This window comes from Eurosta solidaginis, chromosome 1 (genome assembly GCF_040869045.1).
Source record: "Eurosta solidaginis isolate ZX-2024a chromosome 1, ASM4086904v1, whole genome shotgun sequence".
NCBI classification, from domain to species: domain Eukaryota; kingdom Metazoa; phylum Arthropoda; class Insecta; order Diptera; family Tephritidae; genus Eurosta; species Eurosta solidaginis.
This window is the reverse complement of record NC_090319.1, coordinates 302501541-302508493: the sequence shown is the minus strand read 5'-3', so window position 1 is coordinate 302508493 and position 6953 is coordinate 302501541.

Sequence of the window (6953 nt, the reverse complement as noted above, 5' to 3'; positions counted from 1 at the left end):
TCCGCAAGTTTTGGAAACTTTACTTTGAGTACTGGATTCACCGGGCAATTCCCGGCATAAAGGTCCGACGCCTGTTTGTGGAGTTCACCAAGGACCTGCTTGTGTTTTTTCGCTTCATACGGCAGGGTTCTCAGGTGCCGTATTTCCTCAAAATGCTTACGGAGATGACTCCTTAAGCCCCTAGGCGGTGCTGGCTCGTCAATCAGATGTCTGTTGGGATGCCCAGGTTTCTGGGTATTCAACAGGAACGGTTTGGTCAGCATCTCGTTTCTTTCCCTGATGGGGAGTATTCTCGCCTCATTATGCAGATGGTGTTCTGGGGACATAAGAAGACAGCCCGTGGCAATTCTGAGAGCAGTATTTTGGCAGGCCTGTAGCTTCTTCCAGTGGGTAATTTTTAGGCTTGGCGACCATATGGGTGACGCGTAGCTCGTAATCGGCTGGCTAATTGCTTTGTATGTAGTCATGAGCGTTTCTTTATCTTTTCCCCAGGTACTGCCAGCAAGGGATTTGAGGATTTTTTTACGGCTCTGAATTCTCGGAACAATTGCGGCTGCGTGCTCACCAAAATGTAGATCCTGATCAAACGTCACACCCAAGATTTTGGGGTGTAGGACAGTCGGTAGCGTAGAGCCATCGACGTGGATGTTCAAAATGGTCGACATTTGGGACGTCCATGTTGTAAATAAGGTCGCGGAAGATTTAGTCGGTGATAATTCCAGGTTTCGCGAGGCGAAAAAACTGGAGAGATCAGGGAGGTAGCCATTTATTTTATTGCATAGCTCATCTATCTGTGGGCCTGGGCTGTAGCCATTACTGTGCAGTCATCGGCGTAGGAAACGGTTGTGATTCCTTCCGGTGGTGAAGGTAGCTTAGATATGTAGAAATTAAACAAAAGTGGGGATAGGACACCACCCTGTGGCACCCCTTGTTTAATTCTCCTTGGCTTTGATGTTTCGTTTCTAAATTGCACCGATGCCTGCCGACCACCCAGATAATTTGCGGTCCACCTTTTAAGACATGGGGGAAGGGTAGACCCTTCCAGGTCTTGCAGTTACGAGCCATGGTTGACCGTATCAAAAGCTTTTGATAGGTCTAGCGCTACGAGTACTGTTCTATGGTGGGGGTTTTGATTTAAACCGCAATTTCTCTGGGTGTTAATGGCATTTAGCGCGGAGGTAGTGCTATGGAGTTTTCTGAAGCCATGTTGATGGGAGGCTAGCTGCAAATTTGCTTGGAAATAAGGGAGCAAAATGGCTTCGAGCGTCTTTGCTACTGGTGATAGGAGAGATATCGGACGATACGGCTCTCCTATTTTAGCTGGATTACCAGACTTTAGTAGCGGGACCACCTTGGCCATTTTCCATTTCTCGGGTATGACAAAGGTGGAAAGAGACAGGTTGAAGACCTACGCTAAATATTTGAAACCCTCTCTCCCTAGGCTTTTAAGCATCGGCATGGCTATGCCGTCTGGGCCCACTGCTTTGGATGGTTTAGCGCGACCAATGGCGTCCTCAACCTCTTTAGCGGTGATGGTGATTGGTGACGCGCTGAATTTGTGTTTATGTGCGTGTCTGTTGGCCCTCCTTCTATCTTTGTCGACCGTAGAATGCATTATATTGTCGGCAGAAAGCGCTCGCGCATTTTTTCGCATCCGACAGCACTTTGTCGCCAAAGGCGATGGAAACTTTGTCTTTGTGCTTAGTCGGATTCGATAGGGACTTTACGGTGGACCAAAGTTTACCCACACCGGTAGAGAGGTTACAACCTCTTAGGTGCTTCTCCCATTTCGCCCGCTTGTGTTCATCCACAAGTAATCTGATGCGTTGGTTTATATCCCTTATTTGGGGGTCGCCTGGATCAAGCTGCCTTATAAGGTCACGTTCTCTCGCTAAGTTTGCGGCCTCCGCCGGGAAGTGGGGCCGTATTTCGGGAATTCTCCCGGCGGGGATGAAACGTGCCGAGACGGATTCAATGACCTTGCGGAAGGCACGCTCCCCTTGGCGGGCATCAGTCGGGATAGGGAGGGCAGCAAAGAGGTTGTCTGTAAAAGATTTATATTCTTCCCACTTTCCTTTTTTAAAGTTTATGAAAGTGCGTTTTTCGGTGACGATGAAGTCGGCGGTACGCTCGAGCGAAATAAGTATAGGCAGGTGGTCGGATGGCAATGATACCATCGGCTGCCAGTTGACGTTCGATATCTGACGATTGAGATATCTGGCGAACTGTGACAGCTTCCTACCATACGTGTGGGGGCGTCTCCGTTTATTGAGCAGAGCGTCGTTTCTTCTATTTGATCCGCCAACATCTCACCCCTACTGTCCGCCCGCAAATTTGAATGCCAAAGATCATGATGGGCATTGAAATCGCCTAAGATAATGCGATTGTTGCCAGTGAGTAAGGCTCTGATATTAGGGCGGTATCCACTGGGGCAACAGGTGGCAGGGGGGATGTAGATGTTGATGATTTCTAGGTTTGCATCGCCTGACCGGACAGATAGGCCTTGACGTTCTAAGACATTGTCCCTGCGGTCGATGCCAGGATCAAATATGTGATATTCCACAGAGTGGTGTATTATAAACGCGAGGCCGCCTCCATTTCCGCTCTCGCGATCTTTTCTGTGGACATTATACCCAGAGCAGGTCTGCAATGCAGATCGTGCTGTGAGTTTAGTCTCTTGAATCGCAGCAATGCGGATGTTGTGCCGCTTCATGAAATTGACTATCTCCGTAACCTCCCCAGTTAGTCCATTACAGTTTAACTGCAGAATTCTGAAGTGCATGGGGGAGACGTCGCCACTCTGGGGGTAAGTGACGGGTGACTACGCCTGGGTTGAGGAAGGCCAGGACGCAATTGCTATTGTGGCCCTGGGACTGGGTGTCCTTGGGCAAGCATTTGGGTACCCGGATGATTTGGGTTTGCGACCTGGCAACATGGCGCGATGAAACCCGTCGGGGGGTTGCCGTCGAGGAGACCAGAACGTCTAGGAAAGTGGCATCACCCAAGGCAGGAGCTGCATTGGGCGGATGTCGCAAACATATATATTCTGTGCTGGCAAACGGTGCAAACGGAGGTAGGGAATAAGAGTCTGTTTCCCTGACCTATACCATTGCTGCCGGAAAATAGGGGGGGAGAAGACGGAGGCAGGGGCTGTTGCTCAGCATAGCTTCCGACTCTACTACGAAGATTGTAGTTATGAGTGGTAGCAGCTGTTTGAGTTGTTGGCGCCGTGGGGCGCGAGCAGCAGCGGGTACTTGTTGTGGCTTGCTGAGCAGCGGGGCTGCTGGAAGGTAGTGGGGGGGGGGGGCGCTTAGACGTAGACTACGTGACGCCCTTGGGCGTGAACAGCAAGGAGCCACAAAAGATTTATAAAAGTTACGTGGACGTCGGGTTTTGGGATCAAGCCCAGAACAACCTGTCCGATGCAACCATCCCTTACACGAGACACACTGAACAGAGTATGACCGTCCTAAAAAGATTCTTTTCCGGCAGATGCAGCAAAACCATTTCTCAGGACCGGGGTCAGGAGACGGACCCGGATTGGATTCGATACCTTCCCGGAGCAAGAGAATATGGAGCAGTCCTGCTGCAAAGAGCTGCTGGGAGGATGACAATTTGTGGGAGGGACGCAACAAATTAAATGGGGTTACACTGAAATGACAGTCCTTGGTCGGGAAAAATACCGAGTCGCTCCGGTACATAGAACCGACTGCCTTGGGATGCGTCATTATTGTTCTCATATCACTTTATCACTGTATTGATGCATCCAACTGCTTCCGAAAAACTCACTTTCTGTTGTTGCATATCTTGCTCGATAGCTGATTCTTCGTTATCGTTATCGAACACTTTGCAATCTTCGTCATCTTCCGTAATTTGAACGTCGTTCCAATTTTCAATGTCTTCAACACCACCAACCTTTGAAAATAACACAGAAATAGAGGAATACCCGCATTTATTTTTATTGCCAAACAAACGGTAACTTTTTAGAGCCCTACGTGGACGCTCAAGCTCGGTAAACTTAGCCGAGCGTTTAACTTTCTCAAGAGTTAATCTTTTCGCGATTCTACTGTACCAACATTTTTGCCATCATCCGGTGGCAAAATCCTGAGCCAGATAAATAATTTTACATGTAAATGCAACAACAACGATTTGAGCCAGATAAATTCAGATAGAAGTCTGGTTCAATTTGTGAGCCAGATAATTTGTTAATTACTTCTTTTTAGTTTGGCAACGCTGCCTTTAAAAAACCTACTTTTTCAAAAATAGATGTCGCTGCTTAGCCTTTCGCCGTATGAGTTAAATGAAAAACAGCGGCGGCATCTGCCTATCGCATATCACGTGTGCTAAATTTCACGACATCTGCTTCTCAAGTCTCTCAATGATCCAGAGCATTCGAATCGCAAAACTGTTGAATAAATAACTCCACTATTCAATAATGCAAAAATAGTTTTTATTAGACTACTTGAAAGTACTTCACAATAACACTTAACTTCACAAACAATAGCGTGCTTAAATCAAACTGATTCCCCATGCATCAGCTGGTGCTGGTCTTATACTCTTCGTTCCCATACTTCTAGGCGTTTCTCCTTCTAGAATTTACTACTTGTTTACCAGCTATAAACTACAAATGCACGTTTATAGCTTCTCATATGCGCGTGTATATGTGAGTGATACTTTGACCCATAGCGGAACGATTCCGCCATGCTTTTACCGATGATTGCATACTTTTGTGAGTATCTCAGATATATGCATGTGTTTGTGCATATCTCTCCGCTTCTTGTATGTACATATATGTAGACATAATGATTGATTTGTTTATGTAGATACAAGTGACTGCTTAGGATCGGCTTAGAGATGATAGTATGCCTAAGTGTTGCTAATATTCGTCACAATAGCCGTGTTTTTTAACACGCGTATATCCGTTTATGCTTAAACTTTATATGGACTGCTAAGCGACAAACTTTAAATACACCTCTGAAATTGCTGCGCATAAATTTTGTCCTACTAAATTTCAATACGCATTATACTCAGATGTAACTGAAGTATGTCTTTGTTTCACGTGTCCACAATTCATCGCAACTGATTCAGCTATATGTTATACCCTATGGCCATCAGAGCGTTGTGTCTCCGCTTTTCGGTACAACCTGTTGCTGTAGCTAGTCGTTTAACCACAGCCGCTAGATGGGTCTCCTAAGCATTATCTAAGCGAGGATAGGCGTTTTTTTCACGCGCAAACGAAACGTGTACGCGTGTAAAAAAACACGGCTAATATATTATAAGTAATTTCGTTTTTGTATATTCACCCCTTTTTTCTGCTATTTGGTACCACACTGCCAAGGGAAAGTTTAGTAGTTACAAACCCAAACCAAACTATAAAAAATCTTGAATTCATTCCGGAAATAATCCCGAAGTTATCCTGTAACTCTCTTGAAATAAACTGCCACGAAACGATCCAGAAGTTGCCCCTAAATTATCCTGAAATGGTTCTAATTGGGTCCCGAAACAGTATCGAAATTTTTCCGGAAATAGTTCACAAGTGATCCTAAATTGTCCCAAATTGGTTTCAAAAGATCGTTAAAAGAGTCCCGAAATGTTCACCAAACGGCACCGTCGTAGGTCCGAAATGGTCCCAAATTATAAAATATAATTCGGTCCTCTTTAAAAATTTAATCGAAGTCCGTCAACCCTTTACTGAATAACATGATATGGACAAATTTTTATTGTATTAGTCGATGTGTCCTCATTTCAAACGATTAGTCCCGTTTTACTGCCCTTTTTTTTAACCGCGCCTTTACGAATATGTTTAATTTAAATCCCGTTTGGAGGTCAAGGGTTGATAGGCGCAATACAAACCTTTATAGCTTCAGAGCTTCCGCAACCGAATTATCAACCTCATCTACGCGAGAGGAATCCTGTTACAAATATGAATACTATATCATACACATATTTAGCAGGCGAGGCTCCAAGTTCGTCATGGAACTAGGGATGAGGTGGGAAGGTTTATTGTGGTCATGTTAATCGTTCCCGAGATGTTACTGAAATGTACCGCATCTATATCAGGAAATGGACCATCAGCCTCGATAACACTCCTCAAAACCTTCGGGGAGTGTCTTAATCGTTAATACAACAATAATATAAATCACGTTTTATCTTAACGTATTTTCAAATCTTTTTTGGCGAATTGGCTAGATTGGCAAAAAACGGCTGAAATAGGCTCAGTTAAATTTCTAGACTAAACTTATTGGCAAAGAAAAAATCGCCAAAGTTCGGCCAAATAATTAACATATTTTATTGAAATGTATCAAAACTATCGGCTAAGTAATTTCATGATTTGTTTTTAAGCTCTTCCAGGAATTTTGCTTTTTTGTAGAATGTATAGTGCTAATCTTTTATAAAATAACAAAACCTTAGAATAGTAATTTCAGTGCAAAGGAAGTTGAGATTTGGTAGATACGATTTTTTTCACATCTGCTAGGATGCGTTTCCTGCAAATAGTAGACTCTTCTAAAAAGCTATGTAACCGAAATGTTACTTTTGTCGTACAAAATCGTACTAACTACATTAATTAATAATTATCAAACTTTTTTATCCTTCAGATCACAAAAATGCAGTTATCAAATCGAAAATGGATGCATCTTTATACGAATTTATCAGATAAGATCATAAGTTATAATATTAAAGCTGCTTTAATAAAGCGACATATCGATATACAAATCATAAATATAAATGAATATTTAGTTTGATAAGAGTGAAGTTATTAATCTAGTTTAAATTGGATTGAAGCTTTACCTACATATTGTAACGAATTTACTGCAAATCCTCTTATTTGCAACCTTCTGCTAAGTTCGAATCACTAAACTGTTGAATAAATAATTCCAATACTTAATAATGCAAAATGGCCTTTATTCAAGTACTTTCAAAATAACACTTCTATTGCTCGACAGATAGCGTGT